This window comes from Sarcophilus harrisii, chromosome 4 (genome assembly GCF_902635505.1).
Source record: "Sarcophilus harrisii chromosome 4, mSarHar1.11, whole genome shotgun sequence".
Lineage (NCBI taxonomy): Eukaryota > Metazoa > Chordata > Mammalia > Dasyuromorphia > Dasyuridae > Sarcophilus > Sarcophilus harrisii.
The window spans coordinates 300,308,748-300,333,542 of NC_045429.1; the positions used below are offsets into that span (position 1 = coordinate 300,308,748).

The 24,795-nt window shown below is 35.8% G+C and overlaps 1 protein-coding gene across 4 annotated transcripts in view; it reads left to right on the forward strand.

Moving 5' to 3' along the window:
* SEPTIN9 (septin 9) overlaps positions 1-24,795 on the forward strand; it is a 277,162-nt gene that overhangs the window by 222,430 nt on the left and 29,937 nt on the right. The window lies entirely within an intron of this gene.

Sequence of the window (24,795 nt, forward strand, 5' to 3'; positions counted from 1 at the left end):
AGTCAGGGGTAGTCAGAATGCAAACTAAAGTGTCCTTGATCTGTCTCATCTCTCTCTGTCTCATGTTCTCTATTTCTCTGAGCTGCCAAAACTCTTCTAGCAGATGTTCTGCTGGGATCTGATTTAGGGTTAGTGCTGGAACCCTTTGTGGAGTTTTCTCCTTGTGTGGGCATTCTCCAAGGCAGAGGCAAAAAAGCCAGGCTGTTTAGGAAATTCCTCCTCAACTTCCCCTGTTCCCACTGGATGCTTCCTGAAGATCTCCCTGAGAAGGACAAGAGATGTCTGGAGAAATCCATTTGTCTTTCTGGTTTGTGGCTGTGCAACTAAGATGGAAACAGGAAGCTGTTAACATCTCATTCATTTATCTTCTCAAATAAACAGTGAAGACTGTAATGGAAAGGACATGGGCCAAGATCTCTGGTTGTATTGGATAGGAATGGCTTCCTCTTCTCCATCCCCCAAGGTTTAGAGAAGGGGACAGGAATAATTAGAGGACATTGTATTAGGGTTTTTTTGTTTGTTTGTTTTGTTTTTTAGGGGATGGTAGGGAAGCCTTTAAGCAGAGATAAAGACCCAATGACCACTTATCTAAGATGTTACAGAAGGGAATTCATGATCAAAAAAAGATTAAACTGAATATCTTCCCAGATCCCTTCCAATTCTTTAATCTATGTTTTGGAAATAAAAGTTCAAATTCTGGCTCTGCTACTTAGTATCTGTCTGTGTAACCTTAAGGGATGACATTTCACTTTTCTGGGACTTAGGTTGATCCTGTGAAAATTTGAAGTTTCCCTCCTGAAGATTTGAGGTGGGCCAAATAATCTTTTTATGGATTGAATTCTCTTAGATTGAACCATATGGTTGAAGTGCCATGCTTGGACTTTGTTTGTAATTTGAGCTTTCTCAGGATCTCTGGCTTTCCATAGCCTAAAACAGGCTTTACTACATAACTGACTCTCTACCTCTCAAGCTGGAAAATAGGAGGTCACCATTCTTATTGGGAATTTATTCCTAGTCTTGTATTGTGACAAATGTGAATGGATTGGGGAAGAGGAGGATATCCTCTTCTTATCTATGTGAGAAGAAAAAAAAGTCTTTTCTCTTATCCAAGTTAAAAGGTCAGTTGGTCAGAACTCTCTATATCTCCCTCTCTCATATCTTCTCTAAGGTAACTGGGAATTTTAAGCAGCTTTCAAAAGGCCATGTAGCAAAATGTATAATATATCTTAGGCATTCAGTAAATATTTGCCGATTGACTGATCAAACACATAAGATCAGAATTATATGATGTCTTTTTTGGAAGGGGAACTCTTCTTAATTCTCAATAGGGGATCACCCTTCCTCCCTACTGTGAATCCTATACATAAACTGTTTCTTATGTTACTTCAAATTATTTAGAAGAGAAGAAATCTTTCAGCTGACCCCACATAAAACCTTGAAGGGTTCTTTTGATATTTAACATCATGGGTCCTGGTGTGTTTGTATGATCACAAAACTAGTTTATTATATAACTTTTGTGAATTGAAAGTGCACTGAGGTGATATTGGAGGAGAGCTTTCATGTACCAAATGGCCTGTTTTCATGCATCTGAACCTAGGTTTTTCCCCTGCCTTGGAATTACAGAAACGTGCTTTTCCATTCTCTATTCCCTTACTGAATCAGTTCAACCCTATACCTTCCACCTCTTTTAAAGCCTTTTCATTTTATTCCTCACAATTTGCTAATCCCTATCCTGGAATTATTCCCATGATCTACTTCCTCTGCTTTATTGACTTACTATTTAAATTGAGCTTGAAGAAATTATGCAACTTGTGTTGAAAGGGTATACTATGAATTTTATCTAATCACAATTGAGACCTCATTTAGGCCAGGCAATCTGGTTATTCTTCCTTAATTAGTTTTCCATCTCGCCCACGGAAGTAGCCATTCCAAACTTCTTTTCTTCCAAAACATCCAAAACATAGCCCTCCTCTTACTCTCAAAGCTGAGAATTTACCTCAAATTTTGCGGAGAAAATTGAGTCCACTTGGTTCTAAAATCTCTCTTTGTCCTTTCTCCAATCCCTCAGTTCCTTGTCATCTTCTCACCTTTCCTCCTTTATTTGTTTATTAACAGATGGTCCTTCTCACTAAGGCCAACTCATTTGCATGAACAAACTCCTACCTTCTGCCATAGAGTAAATTTCATCCTATTAAGAGGCTCTCAAAAAAAAAAAAAAAAAAAAAAAAAAAGAGGCTCTCCACCCCCTTAATCTTCCTTTAGCCTTTTTTTTATCTGCTGATTTCTTCCCTGTGCTTTTTACAAAGTAGCTTAAATCTTTCTGAGACACATTTATAGAAAAGCTATCTATAATTATTGCCTCCACTTCTTCTGTATTTTGGCTTCTTATCTCAACAGATACTGTTCTTTTCTTCTCTTCATTCCCAATATTCTGACCCCTCTAGCATGTGACACTGTTGATTACCCTCTTCTAGATACTTTTTTTTCTCATTTTCTGTTTCTTAAAATTTTTATGATAGTGATGTTTCTTCTACTACCTGTTTGACTACTCTTTCTCAAATGCATCTGTGCAATGCCCATTGTGGCCATACCTGTATATATCCTGTGTCTTTTTTTCTCTCTTGTTGACCTCATAAGCTGTTATGTGTTTGCTTTTCATCTCTATTCAGATGATTCCCAGACATATATCCAGAGGCAGCCTCTCTTCTGGACACTAGTTAGATAGATGTATAAGACATTTCAAGATGGGTAATTCATAGATATCTCAATCTCAGCATGTCTGAAACAGAACTCATTGTCTTGAAACTGTTCCCTTTAATTGTAAAAGAAGGGAGATTCAGGATCTCAGGCTCTCCCCTGGGAAAAGCCTACAAACTCCCAAGTTAAGTGGCTTCACTCAATTGGAGATCTTGGTCAGATCACCTGCCATTGTGGAGATGTATTGAAACAGATCTTTTGGGGGTGGCCAGATCCCCTTCAGGGAATTCCCACACTCTGGGAAAAAGCCTTCAAACTCCCAGTTAAGTGGTGTCATTCAGTTGGGCCTGATAATCCTATTGAGTAGCTTGAAACTCCAAGATAAGTATTCTCTTTTCAACTGGAAAACTAGACTTAGGGCATTGACAAATTTTGAATGAGAGTCCAAGCCTCAGACTGCTAATAAAAGACTACTCTGAACTCCTAATCTTTGCAGAAGTCCGAAACAGGATTATGCTTTTCAAGGAAGCTTTCTTCATGGCAAAGCTGCCTGCCAGGACTCTTGCCCACTGTGAAGATATTCTCTTCTCAGGGTTAACCTTTGTTATTTCCCTGACAGGACCTTACCCACTGAGAAGTCTGTCTTCCTAGCAAAACTGGCTTCTCAGTGCCAATAAAATTCTCTTTTGCCATATAGACTATTCGACCTGTGTCAACCAGAGGGGATTCCCCATCCCAATTCTCGACCACTAGCCTCATCATTTTCACTTCTGTCATTTTCTTCTAAATTCATCCCCATTCTGAACTTTCCATAAGAGTACCATCATCCTTCTTTTCACTTTGGTCTGAAAACTTACTTTGGATAGTACATTCACCACACATATTCGATCCATTGCTGGATTTTGTACCTTTACCATATCTCACATCCATTTTTTTTTTTTTTTTGTCTAATATGATCTTATTTCATCTGAGCATCTTATTTCAGTCTCTTAGCAATGACCTCTTTATTAAGTTCTCCTGCCTGAAGTCTCCCTCCATTTCAGTCTATTGCCCTTATCCTCCCCTCTAGCTAACAAAGTAAATTTCCTAAAGATCAGGTCTAACTATGTCACCATTCTCTCCCTCCCTACTCCCAATTTCATGCAGCTCCCATGCCTCCCTAGTCCTTTTAGGATCAAATATAAATTCCTTCCTTTTTTTTTCTTTTTCTTTCTCTTGTTTCTTTTCTTTTTTCATTTAAAGTTTTTAGCAATCTGGTCCAATCTACTTTTCTCATATTAATACACACTCTTCCCCCTCTGTGGTTTATCTGAACTGTCCTTCTTACTGTTCTTTTCCTCATACCTGGAATGTTTTCCTTTCTGCCTTTGCTTCCTTGTGCCTGAAGCCCTTCCAATCCACATCTTCTCCTAGGTTACTTTGTTTTGTTTATATTATCATCTCTCATCTGTTAGAACTTAACCTTATTAGGACCTAGCCCCAGAGCTATCTAGCATAACACTTGGTACATAGTGAGTGCTTAATAATTGTTTTAGTAATTGATTAGTTGTTAGGATCTTAGGTCTTTCTGCAAGATGCTTTAGGTGGCAAGTAGTGAGTGATCCCATTCTTTCTCCTGGGCAAAGTTGGATCTCCTTTGCTTAACAGCACTGTGTTACTTCACTCAGATTGGATCGTGTATATTTATTTATGTTTTTTGAGTCATGTTTTCAGAGTGTACATATTTGGGGGCTAGATAAGTAGGTGCTTTGAAAAATAAATTAAAAAATAAATAGGTTAACATTGGAAATCAAAGACTTCAATTGAGGGCTTTTGCTGTAAAATAAATTCCAAGTCTTAGCTTTTTAGGAAGTGAATAATATCTCTTTGCAAGTCAAAGCAAGCTCCCAGGAAAGATTGATGTCTTTATAGGTTTCCTTGCCAGGGTGAAAAACTCTCAGTTGGAAGAAGCCAAAAAAAAAAAAAAAAAAAAAAAAAAAAAAAAGAAAAGAAAAATTTGTGACAGGAAAGCTGTGATAGGAAAGAGTTGCAGAGTTTGGTTTTGGCCCAGATCCAGCTTTATCAACTCAGACCTATTGAAGATCTGGTGACATTAACAAAATGTACTTTTAAAGTTCTGTTCTGAAAAATAGGGATTACATTGGCTTCAGGAGAAATTGTCATTTGGTGCAAATATTGCAATTGAGATAGTTCAACCAACAACAAGTTGCCTCAGTTTTGTACTATGGTTTTTTTGAAGTAGATGGTGGTCTGAACCACACTTAAAGGATTCTAATTTTGTTGTGATCAGCAACCAACCTCTGTTTAGCATAATTGGGGATTGGGGAAAGGAGTAAGCAATGGAGTGTTAGAATATTAGTCTTGTATATTTAAAGTGGAAAGGACCTTAATAGGTTATACAATTCAGTTTTACAGAAGATGAGAGCAAAAGAGACCCAGAGAGAGTAAGTGATTTGTCCAGCATCACATTGGTAGTAAATGGAAAAATTGGGATTTGAACTAGAGATCCCTTAACTCCAAGTTCAGTACTAAGTCAAGTGGCTACAAGTATTTAGTGGCAGAGCTATAATGATTACAATGTAACCTGGTTGCCCAAAGCTAGACACTGGCATCTTTTCGTCAACTATGCTTATTTGTTGCAAAGTTTTTTGGGAGGCTGGGATTGGGTTTTCTTGTTTGGTTTCCACTTTTCCTTTTTCAGTTTTTAATTTAAAAAAGGCAATTAGCAATAATAGAAAATATGAAAGAAGGCTGTGGAAACATTTTTTCACTGAACAGAAAATTCAGAAAGAATAAGATAAGCTAGACAGTTTTGAAAGTAACTTGTAGAGGTTATACTCTTTTATTTTAAAAAAGCAAGTGATGTGACATTTACAGTTTCACATAAAATCTTTTTTGTTATGCTGTGTATATACATGTTTCTTTTTAAGTTCAGAATTTTTTGAAAAAAATTGGTTGAAAACAGCTTTATTAATAGCCACCCTGTGAGAGAGGCAGAGAAAAATGTGATCCATTTCTCTTGCTGCCTGTTTGATGTGAAATCCTAATTATTTGTATTGTTGTGTACAGTTTGGATTAGGAGGTCATGTTACCCATAGCTCATTTTATTTCCCAAACAAAATTAAAAATACTTGTGCCTGCTAAACTTCTAGTACTTACTATGTTGTACTTCCTAAGATAGAATACTATTCCCAGAGTATGAACTGAAATTTAATTTTATATTATTCATCACACTTAGTGAGCTCTGTGAATTTTAAATACTGTTGTCTTGATTCTATCCCGTCTTTCATCACACATTCACTAAATTTTCTCTTGTGTGTGTGTGTGTGTGTGTGTGTGTGTGTGTGTATAGTCCTTAAAGGTATTTTGAACACCTTCAGAAAATTGTGAAATTCTATAACAATCATCAACTGCCATTTTTCCCGGATGTGGGCTTTCACCTACTGCCTCCTAGCCCCACTTATCATGTATATTGGCATACTTCCTGGATCCAAGTGCCCCTTCCTGGTTACTACTCTCTTCTCTTCATTATCACCCTCCCCTTTAGAATGTGTGTTCCTAGATGAAAGGAATTGCCTTTGTTTTTGTATGTGTACCCCCTAGAGTTTAGCAGTTTAGCAAACATAGGTTCCTGATTCTAAAGATTTCACCTTTCTTGGGCGTTATTTTCCTTGTATGTAGAATTAAAATAAGAGGTTGAATAACATTTTTTATTAAAAAGCGATGCTCATGTAGAAGCAGCAATGTGGTGTAGTAGATAGAAAACAGGTCTCAAGAGACATCTACACTGGGGTCAAATCCCACATCCAATACATACTAGCTGTGTGTCTCTACAAGTCACTTATCATCTTAAAGCTATATAGACAGTTCTCCAAGACTATATGTTGCATTGATAGAGGTTTCTTTACCATGAAATTTCAGGTCCCATCCTTATCCCCAATCAAATGGATAGTAAGATCAGTGGAAGAAGAAATAGAAAACTTTTTTCCATTGGAAAAAACATTAACCAGATAGAAAGAGGAAATAGATTGGAGAATTTGGGAAAATAAATCATAGATTGGTAGTCTAGGGAAATGACCTAGTAGGAATGAGAGACTTGTTACCCAGATATTTTCTGTAACTTTCTATCAAATGCAAGCAGATAATAACTTTTTTTAGTCCCCACAATCGAGTATGTTTTATTTTCACTTTAGTAAAATTCAAAAACGGTCATAAAATCTGGGAAAACCTCCTGAGGTAAAATGTTTTTCTTTATTTCATAGTGAATGAGTAACAAAATGAAGTGATTTTAAAAATCCTAAGTCTCATCATTATTGCCAAATAGGGAACAAAATATGCTTAGAATTATGCTAATTCTTTATTTTATGAATTAAATAGTTTTTATTAGATAGAATTTTAAAAATTAATTTTTAAAAAATTCTTAAACACCAAGCCAAAAAATAGTATTTCCATATACAGAGAGCAACAGGAGGAAAGATGGTTATGTATTAACCTGAGTTATGATTATGTAGAGCTTGCTTTGTTTTTGGAGTTATAAAATGAAGACATTTTACTTTCAAAACTGTCTTACTGGTCTGCATTTTTTTTTTTTTTAATTTCTTCCCTTTAGCGCATTACTTTAAACATTTTCAATAATAATCTTTTCTTATTTTGGTGACATTTTCTCTGATCTCCTTCTTTCCCTCACAAATTCCACCACCTATAAAAAAACCAACAACAATTTGAAATAAATAAGTATAACCACATAAAACCAATTTATATCTTGAGCATGTGTGAAAAAGCATTGTATCCATATGAATTCCAAGTCTATCACTTCTCATCATGGGGTGGATAATTTGCCTTTGTCATCATACTCTTCAGTTGTGGTTGATTATTGCAATCAGAGTTCTTAAGTCTTTCTTGTTTTTTCTTTAAAAATGTGCTTAATTAATTCTAAATCAGTTCAGTTTCCTCAATATTCTCTGAATACTGCTGAACAATACTTTAAAAAACATTACAGCAGACCTATATTCCTTTGTCTCTATATGCCACAGTATATTCAGGTTTTTTCCCATTTGAAGGGCACATAGTAAGTAGGTTCTTCATATCTTTATAAGTCCTTTTTCTCTTATAATTTTGAATTTACCTTGAATTCATGGTATAAAACCAACTTGATAATTATATGTAATCTTTTCAACATCCCTGCATCAAAGGATATGCACAATTTATTTTGTCATTTTTTGCCAAAACTGTGGATGTAGAATGGAACTTCAGAGATGATTGAGTTTGCATTTGGAGCATTTTATGTGACGATGGATAACTTGGATTTCTTTCTTTGAGAACTGCCTCCTTTTATCCTTGACTATTTATCTGTTGGAGAATGGTTTTTACTCATATAAATTTGAATTAGTTCCTTATATATCTTTGATGTTAGACCTTAAGTAAAGTAAAAAGGAGCTATATTTTAAAAAACAAACTAGTTAACTATTTCTTTTTCTAATTTCAATTGCATTGATTTTGTTTGTATAAAACCTTTTTAATTTTATGTAGTCAAAATTATCCATTTTATCTTATGATCCTTTTTTTCCCCCTTATTTGATCATAAACTTTCCCCCATAACTCACATAAGGTACTTCTTTCTTTATTCCTCTAATTCATTTATGTTGTATCTGCTAATATCTAAAATGCATATACATTTAGAGCTTCTCTTGGCATATGATGTAAAAGATTAAGTCTAAATGTTGGTCTTTGGGTTTATCAAACTCCAGGTACTATATGTACCTCATTTGCTCTATTCACAAACTTTATTTGCTATTTATTTATTTATTCACCCATTAATCAATTCATTCACTTATTGCTTGTACCAAATATTTGTTTTTTTTCCCTTGATTACTGCTTTGTAATATAGTTGAAGATATAGTACTGCTAAGACTCTTTACTTCTAATTTTCCAAAATTATTTCTCTTGAAGTTCTTTACCTTTTGTTCCTTCAGATAGATTTTGTCTTTTTTTTCCCCGGAGAGCTACTAAGTAGTATTTTGGAAACGTGATTTATATTGTACTCTACATTATTTGTAAGTTAATTGAGACATTGTTATATTTGTTATATTAATATAACCCATGAGCAATACTATCTCCCCAATTATTAAATTTGTCTTTATTTCTCTAAATAATGTTTTTCAGTTATTCATAAAGTTCTTGGGATGGTAAACTCCCATCTAGTTTACAAACATTTTAGTTATTTTGAATGGAATTTATCTTTTCTTGCTTGTTTACCTCTAACCTAACAGTTTGGATCATTAGGCATTTTTGAATTATAGATTTGTTTTAGATTGATAACTACTTATGACATTAAGGAAAGGATCATTTATTTCAATTATTTTTAATGTTTTAGACAAATTCATATTGTATTTCATAAAAATCTTTTTATCATTTATTGCCATCATTTAATGTTTGTTTTGTCATTAAGATAGTCTGTTGTATTTGTAATTCTAGTAATTTTGAACTTCAGTTCTTGGGGTAAAATCAAACTGATCATTATATGCAATCTTTTTGATAATGCTGTAGCCAATTTGCATATATTTTACTTGAAATTTTTGTATTGCTATACAGTAGATATGCTGATCTATAGTTTTCTTTCACTGTTTTGTTTCTCTTTGGTTTAAGTATCAGGACCATATTTATATCATAGAAGGAATTTGGTAGGATGCCTTCTCTTCCTATTTTTGCATAGATTTGTTTAATATTGGTTTTAATTGTTTGTTGAATATTTAATAGAATTCAGGATTATATTTATCCCTTTCTTAGTGTTTCCTCCCCACTGGGTGTGCCTTTATAGTATTCAAATTTCTTTTTTCTAAATTGGGTTCTTTAAGGTTTCTGGGTTTTACTGTGATAATCTGAGTATTTTACATTTTTGTAAATATAAGTTGTATGTTTTATTGGCATTTAACTGAACAAAATGTTCTAATAATTTTTATTAATTTGTTGTGAATTCTTTTCATTAGTAATTTGGTCTTTCTTTTTAAGGATTACTTATCAATTTCTCTCTTACCTTTATTTAAGTAGTTTCTCCTTTTAATCTTTTCTAGTTTTCTGTTTTGTAGTTCATTTTTATTTCTACAATTTCTGTTTTGATGTATAATTTTTCAAAAATTTGTTGCTCTGCAATTTTTTTGCATCTCCAATTTGATATGATCTTTGCCTATTTTCTCAGAGAAAGTATTTGTAAACCTAAAGTTCCCTCTAAGAACTGCTTTGTAAAGCAGAAGATTTGCTTTGTAAAAATCCAAGTTTTACTGTTGCTGTATCCATGTTGTCATTTTTTTAATGAATTTTTTTTGTTTCAGTATTTTGTTATCTGAATCCTTTAGGATTGAATTATTAATTCACCAATTGATTTTAGTTCTTTCTTCAAAGACTCTTTATTGAATATCATTTTAATTGTATTGTGATCAATAAAGGATATGTTTAATATTTTTGTTAGTTTTTTTTTTTTTTTTTTTTGCCTAAGTACAGGATCATTTGTGTAAAGATGAAGTGCTCTGCTTTGAAATAAGTATACTTATTTCTATAGCCATTCCCATAACATTTTATTCCCCATATTTTGATGAAAAAAATACCTTTTCTAAAACAAAAAAAAATTGCCAAAGAATGGAATTGTTTTGCATATTTTTACAAATCTCTTTAAGGTCTATTTTAATAGAAGATGTCTAGATTCTTAAATCTACTTCTACATTCAATCTGTTGTGATATACTGTTTTGATTGAAGTATATGAAGAAAATTCAGCCTTCCACAGATAGTATAGTTGAAAAAGAGAATACTATATTAGTCTTTTTAGATAATTGTGAATATTTTTCTTTAATACAACACCACAACTGTGACAAATTGTAGTTTCTTAAAGGTTAGTTGATATGTGGAATTTGGAACCATATCAATAAACTTCTATTACATTGAAATTCATTGGTCTATCAAACCTATAATTTCACAATGTCTTGGTCATTGGTTTAGTGAATTATGCAGCTCTTTCAAATGTTGTCACATTTCATTGTGCAGTGTCCAAAAATTATATTCATATCACCAGCAGTCTTTTAAATATTGGTAATCTGTTAGGCTTTCAGTGGCAGTAACAAGTTTTCCAGAATATTCTGCTTAAAAGTTTAACTTTATCATTGGCAACAAATACTGAGTTATTTTCCTTATCATGACAAGCTAGCTGTCTTTATTTTTGAGAAATGTCTGCATATAACCATCTGAATAACCATAGCTTGTCAGTCATTCCTTCAAGTACAAATGTTATCCCATGAAAAAAGTGACTTAGTCCTGCTCTTAAGTTTAAGAATCACACAAGTGATCCTACATTGGGCATACGTGGGCATAAAGAAGTGCTTTATGCATATTTTACATTTGATCATGTTGTTATTGTGGTTTAGTCCTTACAGTCATTTGTGGTTTTCTTGGCAAAGATACTGAACTTTCTTCTCCAGTTTACAGATGAGGAAACTGAGGCAAACAGGATTAAGTGTCTTGCCCAGCTAATAAGTGTGAACCTAAAAGGTATATCCTCCTGATTCTAGGCTTAGTATTCTATCTGTCCAACTACCCTCACGTTAGATTGTACAATATATTCAAAAGACATGAACTCAAGAGTGAAAAATAAAATAGTTTTTATTGTTTCATTAAAGACATTCTTAAGTGAAACTAGCCTATTTTTTTTTTTTAACTGTGATGCAATGTCTCCTAATACAGTTTAATGCCACTACCTTGATGCAAGTAAAATTAGTGCCAGAGATTTAGCCACCATTGCTGGTGAACTTTTAGTGTAAATATCAACATGGTTGTTCCAGGATAAATCATGAGATCTTTTTGATGTCGTAGTAGCCTCTTGTTAAGGGACAGGTCAATTCTCTGAGAGCCTCCACAGCTGTGTATCATAACATATGAAGGAGTTGCAGGTAAGCCTTTCCTGACACAGGTGTTGCGCACTGGGAATGAGATAAAATGGAGGCAGAAGGAAGAGGAGAGAGGTGGGACAACACAACTGCCTTTTAGTCTCCTTGTATCATCCTCTTATATGAGGAGATCCATTCTTCAGGTTTGGTTTGGATCTCCAGCAGCCACTGTCAGGTGGCTCCTGTATATTCCAACAGCCTGTTTGCTCACATTTTGTTTAAAATTTTTGCATTGCTGTTAATTGGCTATATTCATCTATAGTTTTGTTTCTCTCTGGTTTAGGTAACAAGACCATATTTGTATTATAGAAGGAATTTGGTAGGATTCCCTTTCTCCCCCCTATTTTTGCAGAGTTTGTTAAATATTGAAATGGACTTATGTACTACTTTGGTTATTGGAGCACCACTTGGATTTATTGCCAAGTACTAATATAAAAGATCTTCTTTGATGATTACTTGGTGTTGATAATAGTTTGTTACAAGCAAAACTGCAAAAGCAGTAATATCTGTAGCTTCATCTATTTTAAGTAAAAATTACAATTCTGCAGACTAGATATTAACTCATTCTTCATGTTTGCTTTTAAATTCACAGGCCATATAGCTTCTTAAAAACTCTACTGTATAGTTTTGAGAGAATGAGAGTGAAAAGGGAAAATAATACCTTAATATAATTGTGAAGGAACAGCTAGGTGAAGTGGATAGAGGGCAGTCCAGAGTCAGGAAGATTTTTTTCCTCAGTTCAGATTTCCTCAGTTCAGAAAATCATGTGTACTAACTGTGTGACTCTGGGCAAGTCACTTAATCCTGTTTGCCTCAGTTTCCTTAGAGGTAAAATGAATTGGAGAAAGAAATGGCAAATCACTGCAGAATCTTGCCAAGAAAACCCCAAATGGGCTCATAAAGAGATGAACACAACTGAAATGATTGAACAATAATGAATTATTATGAAATTGATTTTAGCCTAGTGGACCCCCTTTTTTTAATGCATCTCTGAAGATACATTTTGAGAAGCATTGTGCTGAGGAGTCACATTTCAAAGGAAAAGATAATAAATATATGTATAAATAACTGAGAAGTCCAGTTTGGTTAGGCTGGGAGGAGGAATAATGTATAAAGAGGCCTGAAAGATAGGTCAGGGTTAAGTTATAAAGGTCTTTTAAAGCTAAACAAAAGAAGTTTATATTTTAGCCTAGGGGCATTTAGAAAGTTACTGGAGATGATTGAGTAGGGGTATCATATAGTTTGATCTATGTTTAAGGAAATTATTTTGTTAGCAGTGTATAGGAGGGACTAATCGAGAGAGACTTAAAAGACTAGTTGAAATAGTCTAAGAGAAGTGATGAGGGCTGAACCAATGTGGTAGCTGTATTGGTCAAATTGGTTAAATTGGAAAGATATGACAGTAGAAGTGGCAAAATTTGGCAACAGATATTAAGTGTCGGAACGTGAAGACTTGAAAAAACACTGCGATTATGAACCCAGGAGAAAATAAGGATGAAGTTATCAGAAAAAGATGATGAATTCAATTTTAGGAATTTAGGAGTTTCAGATGTCTTCGGGATATCCAGTTTGAAGTGTTCAATAAGCACTTGATATTGTGGTACTGGAGCTCAGTAGAAAGACTGACAGGATGTATAAATTTGAGATCTCTGCATAGAAATTGATAGTTAAATCAATGGGAGCTAGTGAGATCAGAAGACAGACTGTGGCTGAATATATAGATTTGAGATCATCAGCATAGAGTTGTTAGTTAAATCTATGGGAACTAATGAGATTTAGACTTCAGGGAGAATCTTGGAGAACATCTACATTTGAGAGCATTATATGTATGATGACCCAGCAAATGAGTAGGGAAAAAGGAGTCTGGTGGAAAGAGAATGAGGAGAGAATAGTATCTTAATACCCAGAAATAGAGAATATATAGGAACACTAGGATCGTCAACAGTGTCAGTTGTAGCAGGTAGGTCAGAAAGGATAAAGCTTGAGAAAAGACCATCCACCATCAATTGTAGCATCTATAAAGAGATCAGTTTACACTGAATGACTAGTTTAGATGCTCTGTTTCTAGTATTTTCCAGACTCCATCTGCTTACACAGAAGGAAAAATGGGTAGATAGAGCCTAACTTGTCTCTCAAAAGAGGCATATTCTTCTCCACCAATGCCCTATTAAGGTGTTAGGACTTCCCTGAAAAGGGGCCCAAAATTTGGATTCCCCACCCACATGAACCTAGCCAGCTAGTTAAAAGAAAGCATCATGTTTGGCATTGGCTGTCATTCTCCCAGAGATTAAGGAGATTAAAATGCTAATGCCCCTTGATCTGGGCTAGAGCAATATTAAGTCATGAAATATGGTATAATCTGTCAGAAATCCTACATAACTGTAGAATAAACAAGCTAAGGCTGGATTTACTCTTTGGGTTCAAAACAGTGCTGGCTGGAAAACCTTTTAAAGTTATCAGTGGGTTGTGATTGAGAGAATGGGAGTTCTCCAAACTCCAGCAGACTGTTCTCTGCTTTTCTCCATGGCTGGTGGCTGGAGCCAGAATCTGGACTTGGTTTACTTAATGATGCAACTTAACCCCTCTCATGCTGCTCTTTGCTCTTTTCGCCTTCTATACCACTCTCCACCCCCTAAATATATACACTGAAGCATAGATTTGAAGCTGAAACAGACATTAGAGGTTACCCAATCTAATTCCCTTATTGTATAGTCGAGGAGATATGGTAGAGAAAGATTAGGTGACTTGTTTAGAATTACCTAATTGTATGATGGGATTGTGATTATCATAGTTACCTTCCAATCAATCAACATTTTTCTCCCACATTAGATTGTCCTTTTCTTTGAAGGCAGGGACTACTTTTTGTCTATTTTTGTATCCCTAGGCTTTAGCACAATGTCTGCCACATAATAAGCACTTAATAAATGTTTATTGGTCTTCTAATATATCAATCACTTGAAATTTATTGTTGATGAAGTATCTAAGGCAGTTTATACCTAGATCTTCCTGACTCTATCCACCATTCCACGCTGCTTCTGCCTCATTTATAACTTCATGTAAATATGGGGTTTGAACTTGGATCTTTTCACTCTAAATCTTGAGCTTCATGTATTTCTAGCCTTAATCACTGAACTCCATGTACTGGATATGAACAAATTCCCTGTCATACTCTTCCATTTAGATGTATTATTAATGTGTTTTCAAAATGCAATGGAAAGAAAACTGACTCTAGTCAGAGGACCTGGCTTCAAATTCTTATTCTGCTTATATGATTTTGAACAAGCTTCAATCTTTCTGGGCCTCAGTTTTCTTAAAATATTATTTCACTAGAGTTCTCTGGAGCTTCTTTCAGTTCTAGACTTACAATTCTGTGATTCGTGACTTAAAACTAGCTACTTTTGGGTTTCTAATTCAACTGGCTGTGTTTACATTTCTGATATTCAGTTTTCTTATTCTAAAAATGAGAAAGGGATCTATAAATAATAGTTTTTTAGTTTTTTTTTTTTTAATAACAGTAGACTTGTCATTGATGAGGACTTTGATGCTTCTATGCAGCTTTCAGTAGGGAGGAATCAGCATAATTTGATTTGGAGGGACACTATGTCAAAGGGATTGGAATCTTAGGAACCTGCCCTCACTTTCCCTGCTTCCCTTCTTCTCAAATCATTTCATATATAGTAACCATTTGAATATTTAACATCAGAAGTTTATGGGATTTGAATTTCCCAGAGGTGGCCTTGGAGACCATTTGGTCTGACTTGACAAACAGCTTTATTATTGCTCCAGCGTTTAATGTCCACACAGGGTTCCTCTTGGGCCAAAGTACTGGCTTCCTGGTGGTCCCAGAGCTGTTAAAGCTGTACAACAGCTCAGATTGTTCCATCAGGAAATCCTGCAGGGGAATTGAAGTTTGAGTTGAATTGGCTTTAGGCCCTTCATCTGATATTCTCATTCATTCTCTCTCTCTCTCTCTCTCAGACAAATGAAGAGGAAGGGGTTCATGCCTCAATGTATTTGAGAAAATTTTCTAACAATTAAAGCTATCTGTAAGTAGAATGAATTGTCTCATGAGGGAAGTTTCCAGTCAGTGGAGGCCTTCAAGTAAAGACTGGATAATCACTTAGCACCAGTAGTGATTTATGTTCAGGTACAGGTTGAACTAGGTTTTATTCAACAAATGCTAAATACCTATTATGTACAAAGCACCAAACACACACAAAATCAAACATGAATAGTTCTTGGCTTTAAAAAGTTTACCTTAAAGATTCACTTTGAAGCCCCTCCAGCTATGACATTTTGTGATATGAGATTTTATAGGATTTTTATCAGATATACTCAGTGGGACCAGAAGTTTCTTAAATGTGATAGTCTAGGAAATATTTGGTCTCAGTCACTTATAGGAAAATTTAGGTTTGATATAAGGAAAAACTTCAGTTTAAAACCATCTAGAAGTCTTCCCTCATTAGAAGCCTTTTAAGGAGGAGCTGGAAAGATGTGATGGATTAGGTTTAAGAAATAGCAAGGAAGGGGGATTGACAATAAAGACCTTGGTAATTTTGGAGAGAAGAGTTTCAATTGAATGATCAAATCAGAAATCATAATGCAGAGCATTAAAAAGAATATGAGAGGAGAGGAAGTGGGAGCACCATAATAGCCAGGAAGGAGAAGAGAATATACAATAGACACTAGCTGCTAGGTCAGATAAAGTGAGCGATTTCAAGGATGTGGTTGGTAGTGGGTGGTGGCAACACAGACATATTTGTAGGCACCACCAGGGAAGCAGCCAGTAACTTGAGAGATTATGAAGATTAGTGAAAGAGTGGGGATGATACACAAGACAATCTGTTGGAATGGGTTCAAAGCTGTTTGTATCCAGGTTTTTCTTGGCAAGGAGAAGAGATGCCTCTTTGTGTGAGACCTAGTTGTAAAGGAGAAGATGGGGGGAACACACCAGAATAATGTGATATGAGCAGTAATGAGGAATGCTTTAGTTTTTTTCAGAAAAGTCTGAGTCAATCCTCTGTTGATAGTGTGGAGTTAGGGATGCCATGGGAAGTTTAAGATGGGTTGAATAGATTTGGAAAAGAGATGATGAATTAATCAGTGAATTCCCTGATGCAGTACCAAAGATCACTTGAGAATGTGACATAAATTTGTAAGAAAACAGTCAGCTTGGTTTTGTGTTTCTTGAAGAGGGAAGATTGCAATGGGAGTAATCCAAGCATTTGACAGGGCATTCAGAAAAAAAAGGAGGAGGACAAAGGACAAGAGTGTAGAGAATAGTGGAGATTTGGATTGATTCACCAGAAACAGAGAAGGGAGAATGTAGCCAATATCAAGAGTAATGACCTGGAGAAGACCTAAGAGTTAAAGAGATCAGATGTAGGATGCAAAGGAGAGGAGACAAGCAGAAGGAGATAAAAGAAAAGATTAGGGTCCTAAGGCAGAAGGAAAATGGATGGAATACTTTTTTGGGGTTGGGAGAGAAGCAAGATTAAGGCTGTGACCCATTTCTGTATATCTAAGGTGGAGTGGAAAAAGTCTTGGGAATTGGGTAGATTAAGTAACTACGAAGTGGGAGTACTTAAGGGATTAGTAATATTTATGCAAAAGGCCCCTAGATTTAGGGCAGAAATTGGGGTAGAAAGACTTTATGTGAGCAAGACATTGTATTATTTGAGGAAGAGAGAATGTTCTTGGGGCTCCATAGATGACAGTTACCAGAATCTTGATGGAACAATAAATTCAAAAGTAAACTTCCATGGAGAGGTTATTGAAAGGAATATTCTAATTCCTCTACCATGACCAGTGAGTGAAGGGATACAAATGGAAGTGCAAACTGGAATTGGAAAAGATCATCTCCCAATACTATTTATTCAGCCTGAAAGTCCTTTCTTTTTTAGACTACTTAGGTAACTACTCTACTAGCATCTGATATTCTTCACTTGAGGCTTTCTGTATAGGGATACATTCCTCAGATATATAGTTAAAACTTTTAATGACCTGGTCCTTTTCCCTTATTTCCAATATTTTTATATATTCAGACCATATTTGAACTCAGATCTTTCTGATTCTACTTGAGCTCTGTCCATTTAGCTGCTCCTACCTTAATGACAGTCATGCTTTAAATTTGTATTAGTCCTTTATAATTTGTAGAGTACTTACATGTTGTCTTATTTGATAATTCTATGAAATAAGGCACATGAAATCTTTCTATTTCTATTTTATATATGAAACTCAAAAGAATATTAGTGACTTTTTCAAGGTCCTCCAGATGTCAAAGTTAATACTTCAAAACTTGAATTCATATTACAACCCTGTCAGTAAACACTCAACCCCACTTGCATTCTCTCTTCAATTACAAATTACCAGAAGACAGAAAGTGTGTACTTTGTATGTGCAAATGGTGTATATAATATATTTGAATTCTGCTGACAATAGTTTTTCTGTGATATTTCTAGTTCTCAGGGTTACTAAAAGTAGTTCAATGGGGGTGAAGTAATAAAGACAGCAATTAAAGGTACTGACTAAGAATATGATTGCTGTTTTGACATTACTAAAGGTGGTGGTGGTTGTTTATCATTCATCCTTGAAGAGGGAAGACTATGACATCAGGGAGGTGATGCCATAACATGCAAGTCAATTAGATGTACATGAGGGACACCTGTACAAAGTCATCTGCTTCACTTTTCCCTCCAGTTCTGGTGGTAACATGGAGTTTAAGACAATTGAGAGCTATCATGAGTACTCAAACAAAGGATGTGCACAAACAGACCCTCAATTTAGTCGTGAAAAAAGGATGTGACGAGGCTTGATGGAGCAGATACTTATTTGAGAGGGAGCCACCAACTAGAGAAAGTTGGTGATCTAATATGTTCCCATTTTAAATTGAGTTATTATTGCCTGCTGGGTGGTATCTTTAGTTCTTAGAGTCCTTCAGCCACAGAGAAATAACTATCAGAATCCTCTGAATTTTACCACTGCTGCCAGTTCCTCAATTGTTGCTCTCCCTCACTTGGAGAGGGATTAGCATGGGGAATTTGTGATTTAGTCTCCTTCTTTATAGGACAGCTTTCCATAGTTGCCAAAAGAATAAAGAGCAGTGAGGAGTAAGATTGTATTTTTTTTTCAAGTTCAGGAAATCAGAAAAAGATTAAAAAAGAAAGGGGTATAGGAAAAAGAACCCTGGATTTTGTGGGTTCAGAGGCCCTGGGTTCAAGTCTTGGCTCTGCTACTTGCTGTGTGTGTGATTTCAAGTTTCTTCCCCTTTTAGAGCCTGTATCGCCTTATATAGAAAGAGTCAGTTGAACTAAGTGATTTGTAAAGTAACTTCACATTTGAAATTTATGATTAGTAGGGGGTTGGACAATTGTCCTTATGTTTGATCTCAAAGGCAAAACTCGGAAATCTTTGTCCAAAAGAAAATCTTTCTCTTGATGGCAGGAACTGTGGCTAAGTGTGAGCTTGTTCCCCTCAAAGTCTGCCAAGTCAGCTCATCCAACAGCTGGTCTCCTTCTTGAGATGTCATAGAGCCAGATGTACATTTTGTTTCCCATGAGGCTGTTATCCCACAAGCAGTATAATATGTTCTAATTTAATCAGGCTTGGAAAGAATTGTACAGTCAGGCCTGGGGTGGGGAAAAGAATTTGTCACTTTGTGCTAAAGTCCCCAAATATCCTTGGGCTCCATAGAGGTCTGTTGAGAATATTGCTTACTAGGAAAGAGAGACAAAAGTAAAATAGATTTTGCTCTCAAGGAATTTACATCCTATTGGGAAATACCACATATATACAGAGTTTACAAAATACAAAGTATTTTCAAATGGTTTTGGGAAAGCAGTAGCAAACTGGGGGAATAAGAAAAGATCTGATAGAAAGTATGGCATGTGAGCTGAGTCTTGAAGGGGACTAGTGATTCCTAAAATCAGAAGTGACAGGGAAAATCAAGATTACTCAGGGAAATCTAGGAGAAAAAAAAATAAACCTGTTCAAAAGCCATAGAGGCAGGAGATGGAAGATCACATATAGAGCACAGAGAGGAGTACAATTTGACTATAGCATAGAATGTACAAATGGAAGTTATATACATACTCAGCCTGGAAGCAAGGAGAAGTATGATCCACATTTTGGGGGGAAAAATTTACTTTGTTGACTAAATTTTTCCCAGTCCTGCAAAAGACAACAATCTGTGACAGTAACATCACAAGGATATATATATATATGTATATATATATGTATATATGTATATATGTATATATGTCTGTGTAACTGTATCTATTTGTGTATCTGTGTATTTATGTCCTTTGTATATTTGTGTGTATATATATCTTTGTGTAGCTCTGTCTCTCTGTGTGTATATAATAAATCTTTGTGTATCTGTTTCTTTGTATCCATTTACATGTGTATGTGCATTTGTGTATATCTGTGTCTCTGTGTGTCTATATATTAGGACTGAGGGGCAGTTAAAGTCTTCTCTGACTTGAAGTTTTATGAGAACCCGAGGAAAGCATCTTTTTACCATACTGTGGTATCCTCAGTTATTTGGAATTGTGTGCAGAACTTTTAGTAAATCGTGTATATATGAAATTGCTAATTGTTCAGTCAAAGTGTAAAGGAGGAATTTAAGTGTTTATTTTGTGTTAGGTATGCTTTGTAAATATATCATTTCATCCTCACAACAGTCCTAGGAAGTAGGAGCTATTATATTACTTTATATTATGTTATTTCCATTTTACAACTGAAGAATCTGAGATACACAGATGACTTGTCTAGGCTCACACAGCTAATAAATATCTGAAGCTGGATTTGAATTCAGGTTTTCCTGACTCTAAGCCCACTATTCAATCCATTGTCCCACTTAGAAACCCAGAATTTTCAAAGTGAGACACCTTTATTAGTGGATCACTTTTCTGGCCATCTTGTTATAAGGCTGAATTTTATGGAATGGGGAACGGTTAAAGCCAGAGAGAGGACTCTTTTGACCTTAGAGAACATTGTGAATCATCAATTGAGAATAGCCAAATAGATTTTATTAGAACTACTGTTCTAATAAACTGTTTCCTGACATAAATTTTTTTTCCTGAGGCAATTGGGATTAACTTTCCCAGGGTTACACAGCTAGGAAGTGCTTAAGTGTGAGTTCAAATTTGAACTCAGATCCTCCTGACTTCAGGACTGGTGCTCTATCTCCTAAGCGCCACCTAGCCGCTCCCTGACATAAATTTTAAAAGAAAAACTGTCTTGTTTTATTTCTTTATATATACATCTCCTACCCATTTCTTTGTAAACAGAAAGAAGGGCTAAGAAATACAGTTCAGGAAAAAAAAAACAGCATCAATCAAGCCTACACCTCTGCAAAGAAAGTAGAACTACTATCAGTTTAATAATTTTAGAGTTAAAGCTAAAAAGGACCTGACAGAATCTAATCCACTCATTTAAGAGATGAGGAAACTGAAGCCCAAGGGTTCAAATATATATTTTTTAAAAGGGACTGGAACTCCAATTCCAGTGCTACTTCTGTGGTAAAACTTCTTTTTGAAAAGATAAAAATCTATGGTATTGGTAAAAATGTTATTCCTGCAGTTTTATCTTCAGACTTGTTGTTCAGTCATTTTTCAGTTGTATCCCATTCTTTGTGATCCTATTTAGGGTTTTCCTAAGGGAGATACTGGAGGAGTTCTCTATGTCTTTCTCCAGATCATTTTTATAGATGAAGAAACTGAGGTTAATAGGGTTAAGTGACTTGTCCAGTGTCACACAAATAGTAAGTGACAGAGGATTTGAATTTAGGAAGATTGAATTTTAGATCTAGCACTCTATCTAGCACCACTTAGCTTCAGACTCAAAGGAAATTATAACAAAATTTAGACCAGGTAAAAATGGGAAGGTAGTAGTTAGGAGACCTGGATTGCAGTCCCATACTCACCCCTTTTTTCTGCCTTCATTTTCATCCCATCACATAAAGGGATTTGGACTTGGAGACTCCCATGTTCTAGGAGATTAATTCTTACTGTCTCTCTGTGTCTGTTTGGATTCTGCAGAGACAAGTAGTCAAACCACAGATAGTGCCTCTCTGAGGATTGATTGAGTAGAGCTTCTTCCTTTCATTCCATGTCTGGTTGTGGGTCCTAAGAGTAGATTACAAAATTCAACTTTCATCCAGAACCTGGTCTAATAGGCAGAGAGGAGAATCTGTTTTGTTTAGTAGTTGAGGTTTCTTTAATTCCCTTTTTTGGTACTGGCCTGCAGGAGATACATATTGGGGGGAGGGGAGGACAATTTAAATAAGTCAGATGTTTGATAAGAATCAGTTTTCATTTGTAGAACTAAAACTTCCAAAATGAATGTGAAAGGAATGAAGTTTCTTATGTGTACTTTAAAATAATTATTCCAAAGCAAAAACTATTCTCAGCAGGATATTTGGTTTGATTTGAGTTTCTGAAGTAGCTAGTTGTAGTTATAGAGTTGGACCATGGGTCTTTATTCTTCCAATCCTCAACTTCATTCCCCAAAGGGTCCTCACAATATCCAGGCTTAAGCCTTTCTTAAAAAAGGTGAGGGAAATTTCAGAGAGTTGAGGCTTTCCATTGACAAGGATGCTGGGAATGCATAATCAAGGGAGATTTGAGGAGAGATATGAAGCACTGAGCTAAGAGGCCAAGTCTAGATCCTGAAGAAAATCTCTCTCAGACCCACTGACAGATGGAAACAATTTTCAGTCACATGGGTCAGCTCTGAACCACTATCCCTAGAAAAAGACTTGGGAAGCCACCCTCCCCAAAAAGCCATATGATCTTAAGCCAGATGTAATTTTATTTCTTTGTTTATTTAAGGATTCTATAAATTCAAGGAATAATATTTGGGTGGGGGGAGTGGAAAGGTGGGGAGTAGGGAGTAGGGGGTAAGGGATGTGAAAAGAGGGGAATAGAGCAAAAGCATAATCCCTGAAGTCTTCCAGAGCCAGGTCAGAAAATCCAAAATGAACTTGTAGTCTCCCCTCTTCCAACACATTTTGTGGTTTCTTTAGGCTGGGAGGCATGCCTGAGTGCCCTTCTGTTTTCTTTTTCAAAGGATGGGTGGTGGGCTGAATGAGTAATAAGTGCTTTAAAAATTTACATAATTCTCTACCTACACTATTATTTTTTTGGTCATTGTTAATAGTCCTATGAGAGTAGGAACAATTTCCCCCATCTTGTAGTTTAGGAAGAAAGTGTTTTGCCTGTGGTCACAAAGCTAGTAAATGTCTAAAGTGGGATTAGTTTATTAAGCACCTATTAAATTCACTTAGTACGTACTGGGGATATAAAAATAAAAATGAAACTATCCCTGCTCCCAATGAATTTACAATCTTTTGAACTCTGCTGCTAGTCTGGAGGATGGAAAAGAGATATCCTCCAACCCACCATCCCTATCCAGATAAATTTGTATCTGCACATAACCATATTTATGTCTTGAGATATGTGACATAATTGGTTCATCAATTCCCTTCACTTGTATTTTCAACCTGATCCCCCACTTCTGCCAACAAGACAGCCTTAGCAATGTGGAGAAAAACTGGTTTAAAATCCAGACAGGCAATACATACCTGCTATGTATATCATGTATCATATCATATATGTATATGTACATATTATATATGCATATGATATGTATATCTGTTTGGGTCAAGTCCCTTAAACTCTCATTCTTTAGGCATCTCTTTAATGTTATACATTACAGAGAAAGTGCTGATCTGCCTTGGCAGATACATTTCCTCAGGTCCAGTCTCTATCCCTTATCCTTGCCTACCTTGTAATAGACAAGTCTGGAGGGGTGGGAGTTAATGGGGTGGGGGAGGTGGGAGCAGAATAATGCAAGTAAGTAAGACCCTAAGGGCCTGGCTTTAGTTTTGAGAAGCAAAAAACCAAACATCCCCCTTTACACACACATAAACACTTTATTTTAAACCTTCTAAAATGGCGGTCTGGTTGAGAAAATGTCTTAATCCCTGAGCTCTTTCTGAGGACCACTCAATGGTTAATACCAGGAGTGCCAAAGTTTCTTGAGGAAGCTGTTTTTCATACCAGAGAACTGATTAAGTGATGATAAACAGCCCACCACATCCGGAACAGCCTGAAGCCCAGGTGGTAGACAAGCATACAGCTCATCTCTAGACTGAAGCATGTGTGATCTATATTGTGCAGAGAACAGAAAGTTGGGAAAAGGAAAAGGTCACTGGGCCTGTGGAACACATATCTCACCCTCTCAAAACACCCACCCTTGTACTTTCCAAGCAAGATCTCAACGTGCTGGGGTGCACACCGAGAGGAGGAACGGGGTTGTTGGGGAACAGACAGGAAAAGAAAGTGACAGAACATCCTGTGTGGTCTCTTCTCTTTAAACTTTTCTAAAGGGAACAGTGAGGCCCTGAATCAACAGTAGGGGTAGAGCAAAGAAAGCTCATCAGCCAGGAAAACTGTGCAGGGAATTAGAATATGGGTATAGGTGGGAAAGGAAAAGGAAGATGCATAAAATTCAGTACAGCACATGTTTAAGTGCTACTATGTACATGGCAGCATGATTTCATGGATAGAAGGACCAATCCCTGCCTCTCATAAAGCTATCTGTATGACTATGGGTAAAGCAATTAATTAAATTTTGGATTGTAAATTACAGAGGAGTTGTCAATATGCATTGGTGGAGGGAGTTTGCACAGTGAGAATTTTAAAAATGACATCACAAGCATACACTTTTAAAAATGTGCAAAATACTGTGTTAAGTTCTGATGGTACAAAATCTAAGGGTTTACATTGTACTAGGATAGTTTACAATCTGTATGCAGTGATTCAGTAAATAGCTTTGAATCTTCCTAATTCATGAAAATCTTTAGAGAGGAAGTCACTCCTTGCTAAGCCTTGAAGTAAAATGAAGGGGTTGAAATAGTGGTCCCGCGATCTCTTCAGGCTCCTCCAAAGCAGTCAGCAATGATTCTGAGAGGAGATGAAGAGGAGAAAGGAATATGATCCAGGTGTGGAGAGAGCTTGTGGGGTAAAAGTAGGGTCACATAGAAAACTCTATACCTTGAAATCTAGTTGAGTTTGGAGGGGGCTAACATTTAAGCAGGACTGAAGTCCAAACAGCAAAGCATAGGGTCAACACATGTTTTCAAAAACCATTCTCCACACAGAT